Source organism: Eublepharis macularius, chromosome 6 (assembly GCF_028583425.1).
Source record: "Eublepharis macularius isolate TG4126 chromosome 6, MPM_Emac_v1.0, whole genome shotgun sequence".
Taxonomy (NCBI): Eukaryota; Metazoa; Chordata; class Lepidosauria; order Squamata; family Eublepharidae; genus Eublepharis; species Eublepharis macularius.
The window spans coordinates 67,930-86,600 of NC_072795.1; the positions used below are offsets into that span (position 1 = coordinate 67,930).

At 46.5% G+C, this 18,671-nt stretch overlaps 3 pseudogenes; all 3 read left to right on the plus strand.

Moving 5' to 3' along the window:
- The first annotated feature begins 242 nt into the window (after window positions 1-242).
- LOC129331936 (F-box only protein 34-like) lies at window positions 243-4,876 on the plus strand (annotated as a pseudogene).
- A 5,136-nt stretch (window positions 4,877-10,012) lies between these two features.
- On the plus strand, window positions 10,013-12,404 carry LOC129332468 (ETS domain-containing transcription factor ERF-like; annotated as a pseudogene).
- Window positions 12,405-12,411: 7 nt separating this feature from the next.
- Window positions 12,412-17,388, plus strand: LOC129331937 (inhibitor of nuclear factor kappa-B kinase subunit alpha-like; annotated as a pseudogene).
- The last annotated feature ends 1,283 nt before the right edge of the window (window positions 17,389-18,671 follow it).

Sequence of the window (18,671 nt, forward strand, 5' to 3'; positions counted from 1 at the left end):
TGTGCCTCTATTGTGGGGCACCAGGACACTTTGCCACCACCTGCCCTGAGAAGCAGCAGACACCGGGAAATGCCAAGCCCCAGGGGCCTTGGGCCCTGGCTTCCTGGGGCAAGCAAAAGGGCTCGATGGACCTGGTGGCAGAGGACCACAGCACATCCTAGTCCCTGTCTGGCTACAAGCACCAAGGGGGGGCATGGATCCTGTCCCATGCCCTAGTGGATTCTGGGGCCTCATGCTTCTATATGGACCTCATCTTTGCCACCCAACACCAGGTGCCACTACAGGACAAGGCTACAGCAGTCCAGGTGGAAGCTATTGACAGCTGGCCCTTGCGCTCTGGACCAGTCATGAAAGAGACCCAACCCTTGACTTTGTGTATCCATCAGCATCAGGAGACTCTGAGGTTGGACATTGCCCATATGCCCCGTTTCCCGATTGTACTGGGAATGGACTGGCTGATGTTGCACAATCTGCTGATAGATTGGACAGCACAAGAGCTTAGTTTCTGGGATTCCTGCCCTCATCTAGACCACTGCACCCTGTTAGGAGTGACTGCGCCTACGGAGACCCAGTCTCCCTGCACCGTATGCAGATTTTCAAGATGTATTTGAAGAGAGGGGGGCAGACCAACTTCCCCCGCACTGTCCTTTTGATTGTGGGATTGACTTGCAACCAGGAGCACCCCTGCCTGTTGGTCAGTTGTACTTGCTTTCCAAGCCGGAGTGCCATGCCCTCCGGGATTTTCTGGACAAACGTGGGTTCATCCAACCCTCTACCTCACCCACCTCAGCACCTGTGTTGTTTGTGGTGAGCTTCGTCTCTGCAATGATTACCGTGCCCTCAATAAGACTATGGTGAAGAATCGGTACCCCCTGCCATTGATCCCGGAACTGTTGGAGTGAGTGAGCGGGGCACAGCAACCTCAAGTGGAAGCACCTTGGACTGGGATACAGGAAAGTGGGTTAAACGCCTTGGACAGATCCCAGTGATGTGGACTGAAGTGTAAAAGTGAAGAATTGGAGAATCAGAGAGGTAGAATGCAGATTGTTGATGAACTGCCTATATTGCCTGCAATGTTGCAAACAAACTTGGGGAACCCAGTGACAGTTGTGACAACTACTGCAACTTCAAAGCCAAATGGTGATGGTGATTATCAGTTAGTGCATCATGGGGTATGCTCTGTGACAAATACTTATGAAGTTGTTGATTTCCTTGGCTAAGGGACCTTTGGACAAGTTGCAAAGTTCTGGAAAAGAGGAACAAATGAGATAGTGGCAGTCAAAATTCTGAAGAACCATCTGTCTTATGCACGTCAAGGGCAAATTGAAGTGAGCATATTAGCAAGACTAAGTAATGAAAATGCTGATGAATTTAACTTTGTGAGAGCATATGAGTGCTTTCAGCATCACAACCTGCTTAGTTTTTGAAATGTTGGAACAGAATTTATATGATTTTCTGAAACAAAACAAGTTTAGCCCTCTTCAGTTGAAAGTTATATGGCCTATTCTGCAACAAGTGGACACTGCACTGAAAAAACTAAAAAGTCTTGGTTTAATACACGCTGACCTCAAGCCAGAAAACATGTTGGTGGATCCTGCCCTGCAGCCATACAGGGTTAAGGTAATTGACTTTGGGTCTGCTAGCCATGTATCAAAGACTGTTCAACATACTTGCAGTCTCGGTACTACAGGTATGACCTCACAAGTCTTGGTCTATCCACCATATGTTTATCAAACCCAGTCAAGTGCCTTTTGTAGTGTAAAGAAACTTAAAGTGAAGCCAAGTAGTTGTGTGTACCATGAAAGAACCTACCCACAGATCTGTGTGAATGGTAAAAATATTGGAATCATTCAGCATCCAAGCAGGGTTGGTACTTTTTTTCAGGCAACAAACCTATTGGACAGACCTCAAGGAGAGACTTGTAGGGATGTACAGATAAAGATTTTTTAACAAGATAATAGACTAAATTATTTACAAGTTTTCACTATATTGAAGTATGCCAATACATAAATATGATGTGAAGAAACCCATTATAAAGCTCTGCTCTTTGTAGCTTTCACCCTTTAATGCTAACTAATTGTTCTGTGCCACTGCTTTGAAGATTAGAAAAATAGTCTGATGTATCTGGGGTCTGAGGCACAGCCCTTGGACTTGCTGGGAGGAGGAGATGGGAGACAGCCAGGATACAGCTGCCCAGTTGCCCCAGCAGGCTACCAGGGCCAGAACCTACCAACACAGGAGGGAGGGAAAGAAGCATCCAAGCCTCAGAGGGTTAGAAGGGGCAGGTAGAGGCCAGCTAGTCTCACCCTCCAGTGGGAGTCTGTATCTCAGCCGATTATTTTGGATACACTGGAAAAATATCTTGCTGGACAACCAAAGGACATTATGCAGATTGATGAGATGATGCTGGTCAAAAAGTTGTTGATGGAGATCTGCCACTTTATCCACACCTACTGTTAAGGGAATCAACATGCAGTGGAACTTTGCAATTCTGCCTTGGGAGTTCTCTCTCAGCTGCAACAACTTCAATGCAATGTTCAGCCGCATTTCTACCCAATTACAGGAACTGACAGTGTGTTTTGAAGACAATGCCAATGTTCATGACATTGAACTTTTGCAATACATCAGGGTGGACTGTGCTAAACTGAAGCAGATCCTGCAAGAGACTGTTTAAATTCAAAGCCCTAAATCAAGTAACGCAACTGGCTGTCATTGACAGTCTTGAAAAGGCATTTTGGAACTGAGTAGAAAACTATACAGATGAGTTTATGAAACTGTACCAGACACCACAGATGGATCTTAAAGCCATATCTCAAGCTGCAAAAGAGTAGCCTCTTGAAATCAACCAGGATCCCCCACAAAGCCCACCCAAGAGCCAACAGAGACTGGGAAAAGAAGAAAACCGTAGCAGTCCCAAGGCCAATCTCTTAGCCAGCCCCTGTCTCCAGAAGCCACTGGGAAACCTCTCTGCCAACTTTCTCTGCTGCAGGAACGGCAGCCACACTTGTGTCAAAGGGCCAAACGTGAGGTAGAAAAAGAGCGCCTTGCCTGCCACCATCCACCAGGTGGAGGATGGAGGGGCTGTTGGACATCTGGGCAGTCATAAAACCAGGAAATACCAAGATCACCTTTTTGCAGCCCAGCAGTGTAGCAGCAACAGGATATCCTCCAAAAAGACATCACCTGGGACATCAATGGGAGGGTGACCAGGCGCAGGAAAAGTCACTGGACCTCAGGAAGGCAGATTCACCTGGAAAGGCCAAGAGAGGCCAGTGGGAGGTGCTACCAGTCTGAGCCATTTGCCTGAGGCATTGAACACTGCTCCATCCATAGTATGAGTGATGGCAGGGAGGGGGGGTTCCCAGGGAGGCCTCTGTCAATGATCAAGATTGTTGCTTTCTTGGAACAATGAGCAAGTGCGTTACTGGCTGACTGCACCAAAAACTGCCCCAGTGCCCCAGCTGTGACCAGGGTTCCAGAGCAGCCCAAAGTCACGCTTCCTGCACCTGCCCCATTTTCCACCTTAGGGGGCTGCAAGCCACAGTCTGAAAAGGCAATTGGGGGAGCAGTAGTGATGGAGAGCAGCAGGCTGATCCGGTGCATGTGTTGGACATGGTGACAAAGCTTGAATCAGAGTGCCTGAGATGGCAGAGCAAATGCAAGGCAGGAAGCCTCTCAAGGAACAACAGCTTCTGGCATAATGTCGGGCGAGTGCTACTGGCAAGCAGAACACCAGCTGCGAATGAAGCTGTCAAGGTGCCTTCTGGAGTTCTTAACCAGGAAGAACAGGGCAGAGGTGATGATGGGTAGAGCTCAAAGCATGGCTCTGCGGTAGCAGATGACTTATGGGAAGTTCCACCTGTTGGCCAGTCATCTTCATTTGTGACTGCTCTTTAGGAGAACTCCAATCCTAAACTCAATCTGGAGTCTTCAGAGCCATCTGGTAGTTGGTGTGAGACTAAAAAGATCCCAACAACACTTCCCTCTACATATCCAGAAACCGCTCAGGACACCCGTGTTCTTTACATGGGAAAAATGCAGCTGTTGGTTGTATGCCTAAAGAACCAAGAGCTGTTCCTCATCTGAATTCACATCTAAGGACAAAAGAGTCCTTAAGCATTAGCATCTCTGTCACAAAGACAGATAAAGCATGTAGAAAAGTGCACCCTTCCAACTCAAGCTTCGGGGAAGATTCTCTTCCAGGGAGGTTATTCCTACTGTTGTCTGAGCATGAAATTCACCACAAGCACCTCCGTACAGGAGATGTTACCACAGAAGAGCATCAAAAGGATGCTCATGGGAAGGAAGACCCAATGACACACCTTGTATGATAAACAGCATTTTGGGAGACCCTCCAGAATCTCCCATGGAAAGTGTTTTTCAGGCTCTTCACTCTTGCCATTTAAAGAGACAGAGCTCACATGACTTTCTGGAGACCAGGTTCAAGACCCAGCAGCTGCTGGAACCCCAGAAATATCTGGTCTTCCTGCCCCACCACAGCCTCATGAAGATCTTCGGTTTGCTGCCCACCCAGAGTCCACTGGCCTTCAAATGCACTTGTGGCTATTTCAAATTTATCATTACTACATCAGGCCGGCAGATTCCCGCTGGGTTCATGATCCTCGCTACCAGGAGGACCCTTGTAAGCAGTGCAAGAAAAAGTATGTCAAGGGAGATGTCTCTCTCTGTCAGTGGCACCCAAAGCCCTATTGCCAAGCTTTATCATACGGACCTGGCTATTGGATGTATTGCCACCACTCCCAGAAGAATGTCCCCAGGTACAAACTAGGCCTTCATGACCATCATTGGATCCCTGCCTGCCACAGCTTTAACTGCTATTCGCAAAAAACCCAGGGAAACAGAAGAGGACTGTTAGCCCATTCTGTGGCTTCTTTGGGAGCCTTGGTCGTGCGCGGGCGGAGGATATCACACCTTATGCTGTTTACACTGTACATAGTTTGTGGGTGTTTTTTTTCTTTTGTCCCCTTTCCACAGGGCTTTGAAACTGCACATACTTTAAATCACAAGAGCCTTTTAGAGGAAAGAGCTCTCGGCCCACCTGTGTAAATAACACTCCAGAATCTTCAGTCTTTGAATGTCTCAACAGCTGACTGACCAACACAAATTGCTACAACACAACGATGAGAGTGTTGCGGCTACAGTCCCATGTTTTAAAGTGTCTTGTTCTTGGAAATCTGTATACCCTGTATAATATATACATATTATATATATAAATATATATTAAAATGTTTCTGAAAAGAAACTCTAAATAGGTAAAGGTGAATCTTCAATGAGATGGTTTAACTGGTCCCACAATCCTTCTGGGGGCATGGGACCTCATTGGGGTCATCCCATGGGTGGTCCACCACAAGCATGGGGACATCCAATGCAAGGTGGTCCCTAGCCATGGGGTCACCCCTCAGGGCCCATGCAAGGGGTACCCTGAGGTAGTTCACTAGGGGTCCACAACAGCCCCCAGGCTCTGAGGTGGACAGCTTCTGGGGGACGGACAGAGCAGGGCATGAGCAGGAGCACAAGTGTCACCTTGCAGATATCCAATGGGTCACACGTCTTATACATAACTTCCAACATGTCTCTGAGGGTGGTGATTCCACTGGAGCTGCCTGCCAACTGAAACTGCCAACAGACACCCTCTCTGGGAGCCCAGCACAAGCAGTGCGGACTCTGGGTGCAGGCTGGTGAGCACATTCATTTGGGAAAGCGTTGTTTTGGGTTTACTAGCAGGGATGTTATAGTATTTGGCTGCAGAGTTCTCTTACCTTTTTTGTTTTTTAAGGAAGCAGTACAAAGAGAGGGTGGCTTTTTCAGTGGTAGGGGTGGAATGGTCTTTCTTTTCCAGTGGATTTGGACAGCTCCCTGCCTCCTGTAGTTGAAAAGCTGCCTGGGCATTCTTGGTTTCCTCTCTGTGTTTATCTGTGCCCTTTACCCCTTGGTAGGGTTGACCTCTTGCTGAAAAGGGAAGTAGGCCAAGAGGACTTTGCCTGCTGAGAGAAGCTGGGGAAGAGAGGAAGTGCAGACTCTCCACCCCAGTGCATGTTCTCTCTCTTGCACTACCTGGTGAAGTTGCTTAGGCAGGCCTTAGAAAAAGCTGCACTAGTGAAATGCACCTGCCTGAAGTCTGTTTCTGGTTCAGCCCCACAGGCCTGGGTTGTGTCATGTGCAGATGCAGGAGGAAAGAGTTGGGTCAGGAAGGCGGTTCTCCTTTCTGACTTCTCATCTTAGTGAAGCATCAGAACAACTTGCAGGACACCCAGAATCCCCCTGGTCTGTCTTGTTTCTGATTTTGCAAAGATGCCTGTGTAATCTGTGAACTGGGGAAGAAGTCTTTTTCAGGTTCTTGGTACATTTGTTTTCTATCCCTTTGTTTCTTGGAATCAATAGCCCTGGGGGTGCTTCTGTGCCCTGACCCCAGCTTTGCCAACTGAACAATGAATACTGGTTTGGTAGAGATCCAAACTGTGATTATAATTTTCTGAGGTGGAATTTGCCGCATTCTGAACTATACAAACAGTACAGGAAGAACCACTTGTGCATCTTCAGAGATGTTTACTTGTTCTTTCTCCAAGAAATATGGACCAAAAACTTCCATGTGACTTATATTGAAGACCACAGTGCAAACGGGACCTACATCAACTTAAAATTTTCAGTTGAACAACTGCTCCATCAGCAGCCCTTGAATTGCCACACTGGCAATGGGGAGGAGGCTCAGCTTCCTTTTTCCTTTATTTGTCTTTCTCTGGACTTTTAAAAAGCGAACACCCCCCAAGCCAAGTCCTTGCAGCCCACAAGAACAGCACATTGACATTAGCTTAGGGGTTACTGGAGTGCTGCTCACCAAGGAAGGCTTAGCTCAGACACAGAAAGTGTGGAAATTTTTGTAATAAGACTATACTGATCACCAAACCTGAACGCATAGGAAATGGCAAGTGTCCATAAGCAAAGGTATTTTTGAACTTTAATTGCCTACCAAAGAATATGTCTAAAAAAACATAAAGGCAGAGGTGATTCATACTCAAACTTACAAAGAAGTGTAAAAAAACTTTTCAACCAAGGTATTGGGCTGTCAATCTTTTGAAGTTTTTATATGAAAGCTGGGAGTAGGGAGAGAAGAGATATAAAGGAACAGGTTACTACTCTCTTTACACACAATAACTCTGAAAAGGCTGCAGTAGCAAAGTCTGATTGACCCCTGCATGACTGGTTGCGCCGGGATTTACTAATGCAAGTTCCTACAAAACAGAAGTGAAATGCACTTCCTACTCTGTGCTAAGAGATCACTGGAAAGGGAAATGCTTAAACAAAGTATTCAAACTTGGCAGAACGGAAGTCAACTTTGGTAGCGTGGCTAGATCAATTTTTTTGTGTATCCTAAAATATTAAAAACAGAAGATGGAATCCATTTTCAAAGATAAGACAGAATGACTGGAATTAAAGGGGGAGGGGAGCAAATACCTCTTTATCCCCAGAAAAGATTATTAAACCATCTAATTCTAGAATAGAATATTACATATGAGTTCTTCTAAGAATGAAAGTAGCTTATGTCTCCAATTACTGGCCATTTACTTCTTGTAAATTTTGCAATGCAGGCAGCGACAGAATCAGACTAGCCAATAATTGGGGATTCCTTTAGCCAACCATAGAAAGTGCAGAGACAGCTGTTAGTTCTTCTAAGCTACTGGAATGGCTGATACAAGTAATTCACTTTTGAGTAAGTCTTTATAGGAGATATTTTAGTGTTTTTTAATTTGAGCAGGCTTCACATTTAGTAAAAATCTGTTTTCCAAAAGATTTAATAACAGTTCCAGTTCTGAGGAGATTGTTCCATTAAGCAATACTGATGGGTGAGAGTCTCTGGGGAAGACTGATGGAAATTGGAACAGACCTAGGTATCTCATCAGCTGCCCACATTGTCACCTAGCTTATCAGATTTCAAAGCAAATGGAATAAAATGGGCTGTGTCCTCTACAGTCTTTCAGAGTCCCCCCATTCCTATTTTCTAGCTTGAGAGTAAGGTTTGTTTATGAGAGGTGTCTGCATCCCAGTGCCGGTGCATAAAGGGTCAGGGAATGTGTCTTGTACTGTGAATGCAAATTGGATGTCAGTATGCCGAGCAGCATCTCTGGGATGAGTGTGGCGTTGCCCCATTGTGGTTCCTGGGACTGGATTTGGGCCCTGTCACTATTGTGTGTTTTGACTCAGGCTTTGGAGAGCACCTGATACCAGATACAGATTTTTGACTGAGGAGGAGGTTACAGTAGATTCCTTCTGATCTGATCTCTCTTCCCTGTCTGTCTGCTTTCAATTATTACCCACCACCTTCTTGTTCTGAGTCAGGCTTCTGCTCTAGATCCTGTAGTCAGCTTTGCCTTCCACCCCTGGGAAGAAGGCTGAACCTTTTCACCTGTGTCGGGGTTCTTCTTCTTTGAGAATTGGGTGCTGCTGAGCTTCTGAGCCTGAGCCTGCTTTAGTGCAGACTGTGGTGGATTTCAGCAGCTGCTCTGAAGCAGCCCCAGTGCTGTAGCTGTTCAACACAGTGAATCATCTTGGCTGAATTGAGAAGTCTTGTGGCCTTTTAACCTGTTCCACCAACATTTTTGAAAGTGTTCTGAGGAAGAAAGTTAGCCAAGTAGCTTTTATGAAGCCGATAAGTGTATTTTTTGTTCACAGAAGTCACTGACTGGCTTTTCAGTTACCATGCAATGTTCTGAGGCTTTTGTGTTACAATAAAAGACAAAACACCCTTCCCTCCTTGTAGCATCCCAAAAACGTTCAGCTCCTTTATTAAGACAACAGGTCAAAAGAAACTGTGTGAAATTATCACAAAAATTGCTTTTAGAAAGCTCTGGCTAAACTTTGCCCTTGCTTACATATAAAATGTACTAGGGTTGCAGCAGGTGTGATGGAGTCTGAGGCGGCAATACATCTGGGAGTCTGCAGCACCCGAGGGAGGATCCATGGCACTCAAGCCCTAGGATGACTTCCGGGTGCATAAACATGTGCAGCACTTCAGTGCTTTGAAAAAGGGCCATTTGGGAGATGCTGTCAATTCCTACACTGGCCAGGAGGTTTTTTTACCCATAGGTACCATTCCATATATTATGTTTGTGGACCTAGCACTGCAGCATGTATTTCTGATGGAACTTTTCTACATGTGTCCTTTTTGTCCATTTCTAGTGTCTTGAGATTTAAAGTGGCATTGTCTTTGAACCAAGGATAAGCAGGTGTATCCCACGAGTTGCCCTTCTGTGTCCAAAATGAGCTGAGAGGGATTGCAATTGTACAGGAGAGTGCATCAGGAGAGAAATCTTACTCCAGCATGTGATTTTCTAATTGCTTTCTTGGTCTGTCTGCTTTCTCCTTAATAAGGATTTGAATGGTATTTTTAGTGGTAGAATTAGCTCTTACATCCAAAACAATGTAAGAATTCATGGTATTAAAGCTGTAATGATATAAAGGAGAAGGAGTGTTTGGGGAGATGTTTCTATATTTATGAGGAAGCTGAGATTGTCAATGGGTACTCTGATAATCCAAAAGTATGTACATTACACGTTGTTGGAGGAAAATGAGCAGGAGTAATAGGAGGAAATGTGTGGAAGACTCCAGCACTAAAAATCAGACCAACATGAACCAGGCCCGGTTCTCTATAGAAGATTGCACACATGTCTGCAGTTGACTTCCCCATGTCATCTGGAAAATTCACCCAACATTCCAGCTGCAACAGCCCCTGAAGGACTCACTAACCAGGAGAGAAATGTGAGAGGTGGAAGAAGGCAACACAGTGACAGATACTGTGGCCACAATTCTGACAATACCACCAAGCCTGCAGACAGGATTTTCTCATAAAGGTCTGGAAAAAATGGAAACATCAATAAAGGCCTTTGACCTTATACAGGAATTTCTGATGGTGGAGTGGGGGCCAGCGGGGGGTGGGGGTAGAGCCCGAGAGCGACCTGGCGGCTGGAGGCTGCACACACCAGGAGCGAAGAAGACCCTGGCGGACGCAGGTTTCGCCTTACCAGACTGGGCCTACAAGCCCGAGTTGAGTCCTGGCTCATGGCAAATCCAGCTGTGGCATTTTATTCTGGAGCTGTTGCATAAAGAGGAGTGCCATGATGCCATCACCTGGCAGGGGGACTATGGGGAATTTGTCATCAAATCTCCAGACGAGTGGGGTCGCGAGCAACATGAGTGAGCCCAACCACTGGACCTTCCCCCTACTGTCGTTTTTCTTCTTGCCTCCCTCATCCTTTCCTTTTGCAGGTTTTCTCCCTTCCCCCCATGACCGGTCGAGTTTCTTCCTCACCTGCAACCCGTGCCTTTTCATTTATTCCTCCGTCACCTCAGCCGCGCATCGCCTTTTTCCTCCCCCTTTTTTTAAATCACACGTTGCAGACAAGCCAAAGAGAAAGGCTGAAGGAGATACCAAGGGTGATAAGGCCAAAGTAAAGGATGAGCCACAGCGGAGATCAGCAAGGTTATCTGCTAAACCTGCTCCTCCAAAGACAGAAACTAAATCTAAAAAGGCAGCTCCAAAGAAGAGTGAGAAGGTACCTAAGGGAAAGGGGAAAGCTGATGCAGGCAAGGATGGGAATAACCCTGCAGAAAATGGAGATGCCAAAACAGATCAGGCACAGAAAACTGAAGGTGCTGGAGATGCCAAGTGAATTGTGTGAATTTTTGATAACTACTTCTGGTGACTGTACAGTTTGAAATACTATTTTTTATCTAGTTTTAGAACAATGCAGAATTTTTGTTTTCCTTTTTTAAAAAAGCTGTGTTGTTAGCACACAGAGCGCTTCGTTGTTGTGTTTTGGGGGAGGAGAGGGGACAAATGTAATTGACTCTGTTACTTAGAACTTGAACTTTTAAAGGTCCTTCATCTTTGCAAGAGGGATTCTTGGGCTCCAGAAAGGGGGGTTTGCTAATACTGTAAATCTGTCATGTTCTCTGAAATGCCTTTGAGTAAATACTGAAATTCCCTAAAAAAAAAAGTCTCCAGACAAAGTGGCCTGGCTCTGGGTAGAAATGTAAGCCCCAAATGAACAATGACAAGCTCAGCCAGGCACTCAGGTACTACTAGAACAAGCAGATCTGGCACAAGACCAAGGGCAAGCATTTCACCTACAAGTTCAACTTCAACAAGTTGGTGCTGGTCAGCTATCCCTTCATTAACATGGGCATGGGAGGTGGAGCAGTGCCCCAGAATGCCCCGCCGGTGCCCTTAGGTGGCTCCCACTTCCAGTTCCCACCCTCCACGCCATCTGACATGCTGTCCTCTGCTGATCAGCTGCACTCACCTGGCATATTCTCAGCAGTGGCTCACCACTTGGCCCGTGGCTCAGTCAGCGACTAGTGATGGGACGTCAGCTAACGCCAAAGTGGAGGAGTCCTTGGATGAGGAGCAGAGGCATGGTGGAGAGGGATGTTGTTTCCGTGGGGGCCCCGTGCCTAGCCACCCCTGCTTGACCCATGACAGCCTCTTCAGGTTTTATCCTCGCCTTCAGGTTCCTGAGCCCCTCAGTACATTTCCAGTGTCCCCCATGGCTGGACCCGCTGCCCTTCTACCTCCTCAGTTGTCCCCAGCACTCCCTCTCACTCAAACACACATGAACTACACTCCTTCACCCACCCTCAGCCCCATGTATCTAGGTGGCAGCCACTTCTCCTTCAATCCTGACGACATGAAGCGCTATCTTCAGGCCCATACCCAGAGTACATGTAACTACCACCTTAGTCCCAGAGCTTTCCTACACAACCCCAACATTGTTATCCCCCAGCCCCAGCACCTTGACAAGGCCCCTCTTCCACCACTGCCACCACAGGCTGAGGATCCATCAAGCTCTTTCAAGTTTAAGCTGCAGCTGCCACTGCTGGAGTGCCACAACCGCGAGAAGCAGCAGCTCCCAACAGTGGCCCCTGGAGAATCCAGCAGCGGCCTCCCCTCTTCTTTCTCTGCATCGGTGGCCGATCTGCCTCCATTCCCTCAAATCAAAGTGGAACCCATCTCAGAGGGGGAGTCGGAAGAGGATCTCACAGTGGAAATCACAGATATCAGCAAGGAAGAAGACAACAATGAGGATGTCTTCAAGGCCCCTCCTGCACCCCCAGAAAAGGTTGGGGGAGAAGAGGAGATGCAGCCAGCAGCTCCCCCTATTGCCCGGGCTGGGGAAAGTGGGAAGTGTATCCCACTCAAGCTATGACTCAAGCGTCGTTGGAGTGAGGATCAGTGGCTGGAAGCTGGTGCAGGGGGCAAGGAGACAGACAACAAGGTGAAGGGGGAAGGTGACACCAGCAGTCACGGAGATGGAGTAAGCGGGTGGCGGATCAGCACGGAGCTGCAGCAGGCCACTGCTGAACTTACCCTTGAGAACTGGGACTCCTAGAGCTGTGATGCTGGCCCCCTCTCTTCCCAGGACAGACAGACTTACGGGTGGGGGACTGGTTTTGCTGCCTTAACTCAGAGATTATCTTGCTACTGTTGTCGATTCCCTTTTCTTCCTTGAAACTCTGTAAATTTTATTTTATTTTGCCTCCCTCGAAAGCCTGAAAAATTTGGGGGTAGTGGTAATCTTGAACACTTTTTACTTGTCTATACACATACAAAGTTATATATATAAAAAACATTAAAAAACCTCTTTGTGGGGATGGGGGGATTTCTAAAATATTAATACACTGGGGCAACTTTACTTTTAGTGGTTATCTTTCCTGTTGAGCCCCCCCCTAAAATTCTTTAAGGTATAGAGCCACCAGGGCATTTTTTTAAAGGAAAAAAATGAGTATTTTAAATTGACCAAGATCTTGTCTTTTCCGGTGCATTATGAGGAAAGTTTCCATTCACTTCAGTGTCGGATTGAGTCTGAGACTGGCATAAGCACAGTCAACCAGGAACTTCTCAAAATGCGGATATGCCTGGACCCCCAGGAGCCAGCCTCTGAGTGTATTATTGATGGCATAAGAGACTGGGATAGCTACATGGTTTATTTGTTCATTAAAAGCAAAACTATATATGATGGTCCCTTTTCTTCTAGGAACCTGCATTGTACAGGACAGCAAAATTCAGTTGCCTATTTTGCAACTTTGTAAGATATGGGCTGAAGCTGTGTACTACGTGATGGGACTGAAAGAAGATTATAGCTGAATGTTCCGAGGGCAGAGAGCTGCCATGCTGAGTCTTCTTAGATACAATGCCAATTTAACCAAAATGAAAAACAACATGGTGTCAGCATCACAGCAGTTCTTCCAGCAGAGCATCCACCTTGACTTGGAAAGATACAGTGATCAAATAACCTACGGGATTATCCTCAGAAAAAATGCTGAAAGCCTGGAAAGAAATGGAAGAGAAAGCCTTGCAGTGTGAACAGGCTGGAGATATTGGCTACCTCGATGACCAGATCATGCCTTTGCATACAGAGATAGTAGAATTGTGAAGGAACCCCCATGCACGGCGTCAAGGCGATATACAAAGACCGATAGAACTCTACAAGCAGTTAAAGCCCTGGGCCCCAGATCATTCCTACAGCGACAGCACAGAGATGGTGAAGATCATCACTCAGATGGCTCAGAGTCAGGACTGGGTGTTCAAGGAACTCTACAGACATCTTAGCAAGCTGTTAGGCTGCAAGCAGAACATAACTGATTTGCTGCCCAAGATTGAAGTGGCTCTGAATAATATCAAGGAAGCCAACATTTCTGTGATGCAGATGCAGAGAGAAATCTGGCATTTGCTCAAAATAGCTTGCACTCAGAGTTCTGCTAAATCTCCTAGTTCCAGTGTAGACGCTTCCCCGGTGTCTACGTGGCTCTCAGGAAATGGCTGCCATATCTCAGCCAGAAAGCAGAGGGAGCCCTCATTCTCACAGGTTGTGAACCATTTTTGCTTTTTAGAAGGCATGCTGGTTGACTGATCTGAGCCCCAAACAGAACTCTTTTCTGGCATCACTCACAGATGCCATGTTCTTTTTCCACAGCCCAAGCCACTGCAGCCTTCCAGGCCCAGTACTCCCGACATATTCAACACCAAGGTTTGCCTGCAGCTCAAGATCCAAGAGGTGTGGCAGAAGATTATGGAGGCAGCCACTCCCACAGAGCAGGCACCCAGCACACCAGAGCCTGGAAGCTCCACCGGCCAAGGTGGCTCTGCCGAAGGACAGCCTTTGGAACTGGTTCTTGCACAGGACTCGTCACCAGAAATGGAGGCGACAGCTGCAGCTGCTCCCACCCCAGCCCCCCCTTCCAACACAGCTGCTGGCTGGGACTGTAACCAGCAGTCTCTCCCCCCCCCCTGGGGGGGGGTGGTGGCAACAGCAGCAGCACCAGCAGCAGAGATGAACAGCCTGCAAGTAGCTGAGCAAGATAAAAAACAGTCTTGTGGGAGGAGGGCGGGATCCTGGAGCTTCCCCTCATCTATCCTCCCCGCACATCCTCTTCCCCGCTAACTTTGCCTTCCCCAAAAGAGACTGAAATGGGAAATTGGTTACCCTTGCCCTGAGCACTTTCTGGCCTCCCTTTTCTTGCTCCTGCCCAGCTGGTTTGCTCTGCAGGGGGGGGGGCGGGTTGTGGACTCCTGCAGCTCCCTTCCACAGATGGCAGCAGTGGTGCTGAAATTGCAGCCATTCCAGGATGTAGGTGGAGATGCCGGGAAACTTCCAGGGGCAGGGTGGGACTGGGGGCGCCGTGGGCAGGACACACCTGTAAAGCGGCATTCTAGTCCTCACACCTCCTTTTAATGTTAAATATTTTCAGACCACCCAGCCTCCATGCATACTCATTGCTTCTGTCTCAGTAACTGGGGAGGGGGAGGGAAGTGTCTCCCCCCCCCCCATGCTGCAGAGGGGGTGCATTTATGGCCATGCCTCCTGAACAGGCAACTTGCTTTGGCTATTCTAAAGGCCAGGTTAGGAGAGGAAGAAGAAAGCGAACTAGGAGACTTTCCCCAGGTGTTCAAAATGGGGAGTGGAGTGGGACTGGGGGGGGGAGAGGTTGATTGGGTTGCAGCACAGCCTGGATCCAACCGGGCGCAGAGACGATCTTTGGGTGCAGGAGACGACCCAGCTAGAGGGCTGTGCTGGCAGGTGGGGGCTCCCCCCCCCCCCAAAGCGTGAGCATGCTGGTGGCCAAAGCCACATGTTGACCATGTGTAACCCCTTCTGTATCGGCGTGGTCCCACCTCACATGCTATTAAAGCTCCCGAACAATCAAAAATCTAGAGTTGGGCAGTGTGTCAGCATTGGATAGTGTGACAGACTGATTTACCTCAGTCCAGTCATTACAGGGGGATTCCCAGTATTTACCAAGTAAGAATAGAAAGTTTCTCTATGAATAATGCTGCACTGATAGCATGCCACCCCACCTGCGTTTTAACAGTTTCTGCTGACATGTCCTTTTTAACAGGTATTGGCACATTGTAGTATAGCCTGCCAACTGTCTCTGCAGGCCTTGCCCTTACGGTGGTGTCATTGTCCTAGCAGGGCTTGAAGTCACAGGTGGGTTTTAAAAAGTAATACTATTACAGAATGTTTTGTGCAAGACAAGAGATGCCAGCATAGCAGTGTATTTTACTGCAATGTCTTTTGCTGTTTAGATAACTGTTCTCGAGATTTTTTTCCATGATGTTCCTGGATGTTTATAAAACCAAACCTTACCCTATTTGTAAACATTTAATGAAATTTGATACTAAGTTGTATAAGATCCTTGAAAAAGAAATGGGGAAAAGGTCTGTCATTGTATGTAACATAATACCTCATTCTGTCTGTCAGATTATGTATTTTATGTTTGGGGAGATAACATGAATCTTCAGAATATATTAATGTATTCAGTCCAGCAGTTGGAACACTGCATTAGTATAGATATTGAAATGAATCCAAGAAAGCACTAGCATTGGTCAGCTTTAAAAAAAAAAAAAAACTTTGCCATCTCCTATTGATAACCCATGACGTACATCCACCAATGGTTCTCAGTCATATTCACTTCATGTCAACCAGTTTCTCTCCAAGGGACAATGCTAGTTATCATTGTGTAAATGAATGTAAGCACTCTCGCTTCTCCTTGCTCTTGTCCAGGAAATTACAAATATTGCTATGCTCAGCATATCATTTCATGCAAATCACAGCTATGGTTGGTTCTGTCTTAAAAGCAACTTAAATCTTGATTTAGAGGATAGAGACTAAATCTTAGCTTGTCATTTTGGCTGAATCATAAACTATGATAGATACAAAACCACTCTATTTATTAGCCTCATACTGAGAGAGTAGAGCACATGAACACAACAATGTCCCATAGATATATTTCTGTAGTGAAAAACCATGGTTTGCTATTTTGTGAATCATGGTGGGGCATCTCCCTTTTCCTACTGTGTGTTTTAGAATGCAGTGGAAACACCTTGTTGAGGGAGACTATCTATTCTACTATAAACATAGGAGCATGTAACATCTTAAGTATACTTTTTCCAGTAATAAAAAGTTCAATGTGTGTGAAACATAATGGTGTAATACTACAACTGTGGTAGAGGTTTCTCATTTAGCTAGTCTGACTAGCAAAAGAGAAGTATTGAATTCCCTATCTTTCATGGAAGTACTATTAGACATACTATGAATTACAATAGCTACAGCTACAAATGGTTTTGGATTCACCCATTAGAGTGTTTTTGCAACCATTTTGAATGTTTTTTTTATTTTTCAGAGTTGTAGTTCTCTCTCTGTCCTTAAGACAAGTAGCTAGTCCTCTTGACCACAGAACTATTCTATTTCCTGCCTTTCCCTTACAAGGGACTACAGGCTAGTACAAGAAATAGATTTTAACCACAAGAACAGAAAATGTTGTCGGTGGCAGAAGCTAGAACTGTAAGGGGAGGGGCCCTAGGCAGGATTTTCAGTTATTGTGGGTCTGGGTAGGCATGCTGACCTTTAGCAGAATACATTTGGATAGGAATGTACATTTAGGAACTTGGGGAAGAACTCCAGATCACTGCATCAGAACAAAATCCACTTAAAACTGATTACAGTCTCATTCTTGTCAAAAGGAAAAGAATTTCTGTGCCAGCCTTTAAGAAGCTCCTTTCCAACCTGGCAAGCCCTGGGCACCAGCCAGAGCCAGCTGGCGCCCATGGATGGCTCCCATGCTTTCCCCAGCCGCAGCGACCTGTGCAATCACTGGAATGGTGCAGGGCAGTCAGGAGCCAGTAGTGGGGAGCTCCCTGCCACATCCCTCTGGGGGAGCACTAACTATTCCGCCAGCCTCTGGGGGGGCTCCCTGGGCAGCAGCGACAGCCAGGGCATGGGCAGCCCCTCTCCACTCAATGCATTCCTCTCTGTGGACCACCTGGGGGCAGGGGGGATTCCGTGTAACCCTCTTTCCTCCTTCAGCGAATGAAATTGTGACCTCAGAAGCTGCAAGGACACAGCACTGAATTTGGACTCACCCCCCCCAATCCCAGACCACCTGTATCTTCCAGGGGTCACCTGCGGAAACACTTACTTTTGTGTACATTTTCCCAATTTTGTGTTACCTTCAAACATGCCAGTTGGAATACTTGAATCATACAGACCAATTCTATAATGTGAAAAAAGTTATGTATGGAAACTCCCAGCTAGTGCTTTGGGCAGTTTCAAAAGCCTCTCCAGAGTCAGCTTGCTTTAAGTGTGCATGTGTCTGTCATGTGGTTTTCCTTTGAATTGGTTCCATTTGTGCTTTTTGCTGATCATACGTGCGTTTGAGCCTTTCTCGCTCTGCACAGACTCGGTCTGCTTCCTGCCTGGCAATACTGTGATGAGGAAGCAGCTGTTTGCATGCAGCATTTCCTAGTGGCTGATGTCAGGGCCAGGGGATTGCTCCACAGTGCCTGGAAGACCACCCAGCCACAATCAAGCACCTGACCAAGGACGAGGAGGATGGGCAAAGCCAGGATGCAGCCAAGATTTTGAACCCAGCCTGGTGCCCCTGGCAGGTTCTGCACTTTCAATAGGCTTCTGGGTTTTTTTAAATTTTTGTGCGGGGAGGGAAGGGGCTCCTGTGTTGGGGGCACTGCCTTGTTTACAGAAATTTTGGTGGGTTTTTTTGAAAAACAATGTTTACTCTTCCTTCCCTTTAAAAAATATTTTTTTAAAATGACACGAACAGAAGCAGGGCTGATTAAGATGCTTCTTTTTCTGGGAATCCCGATTAGTTCGTGGCCATGTTGTGTGCATGTGTGCATAGCCTCTCCTTGCTTCCTGATTCACAGAGCATGGCTCTCAGGAAAACCAAGGTCCCAGTCTAACTCCTATAGTTCCTTATAGGAAAAGAACATTTAGCACTGATCTTACGATTTGCTCAGTAAAACTTTCTTCTGCCAAAAATTGCTTCAAATCAATCGACCAGTCCTACTTTCCAAAGCTGGTGGGGTGGGCTTGGCCTCTGACATTCTTGATTCCTTCCCCACCTTTGTGAGTTTGTTCAGTGTTTAACCTTAAAGCTGAATTGAGTAACTATGCAGAAGTTCCTTTAAGACCAATATTAAACCAGTATGAATCCAACGGTACATTTCTCTTTTACATCTCAACAAGAGATGCAGCAATACTTTTGAATACATATCAGTTATACAAACATTTGAGTAAACCCTGTTTATGCTATTAGACAAGCCATTCTACATAACACACGCACTTCCAATTCTCAAT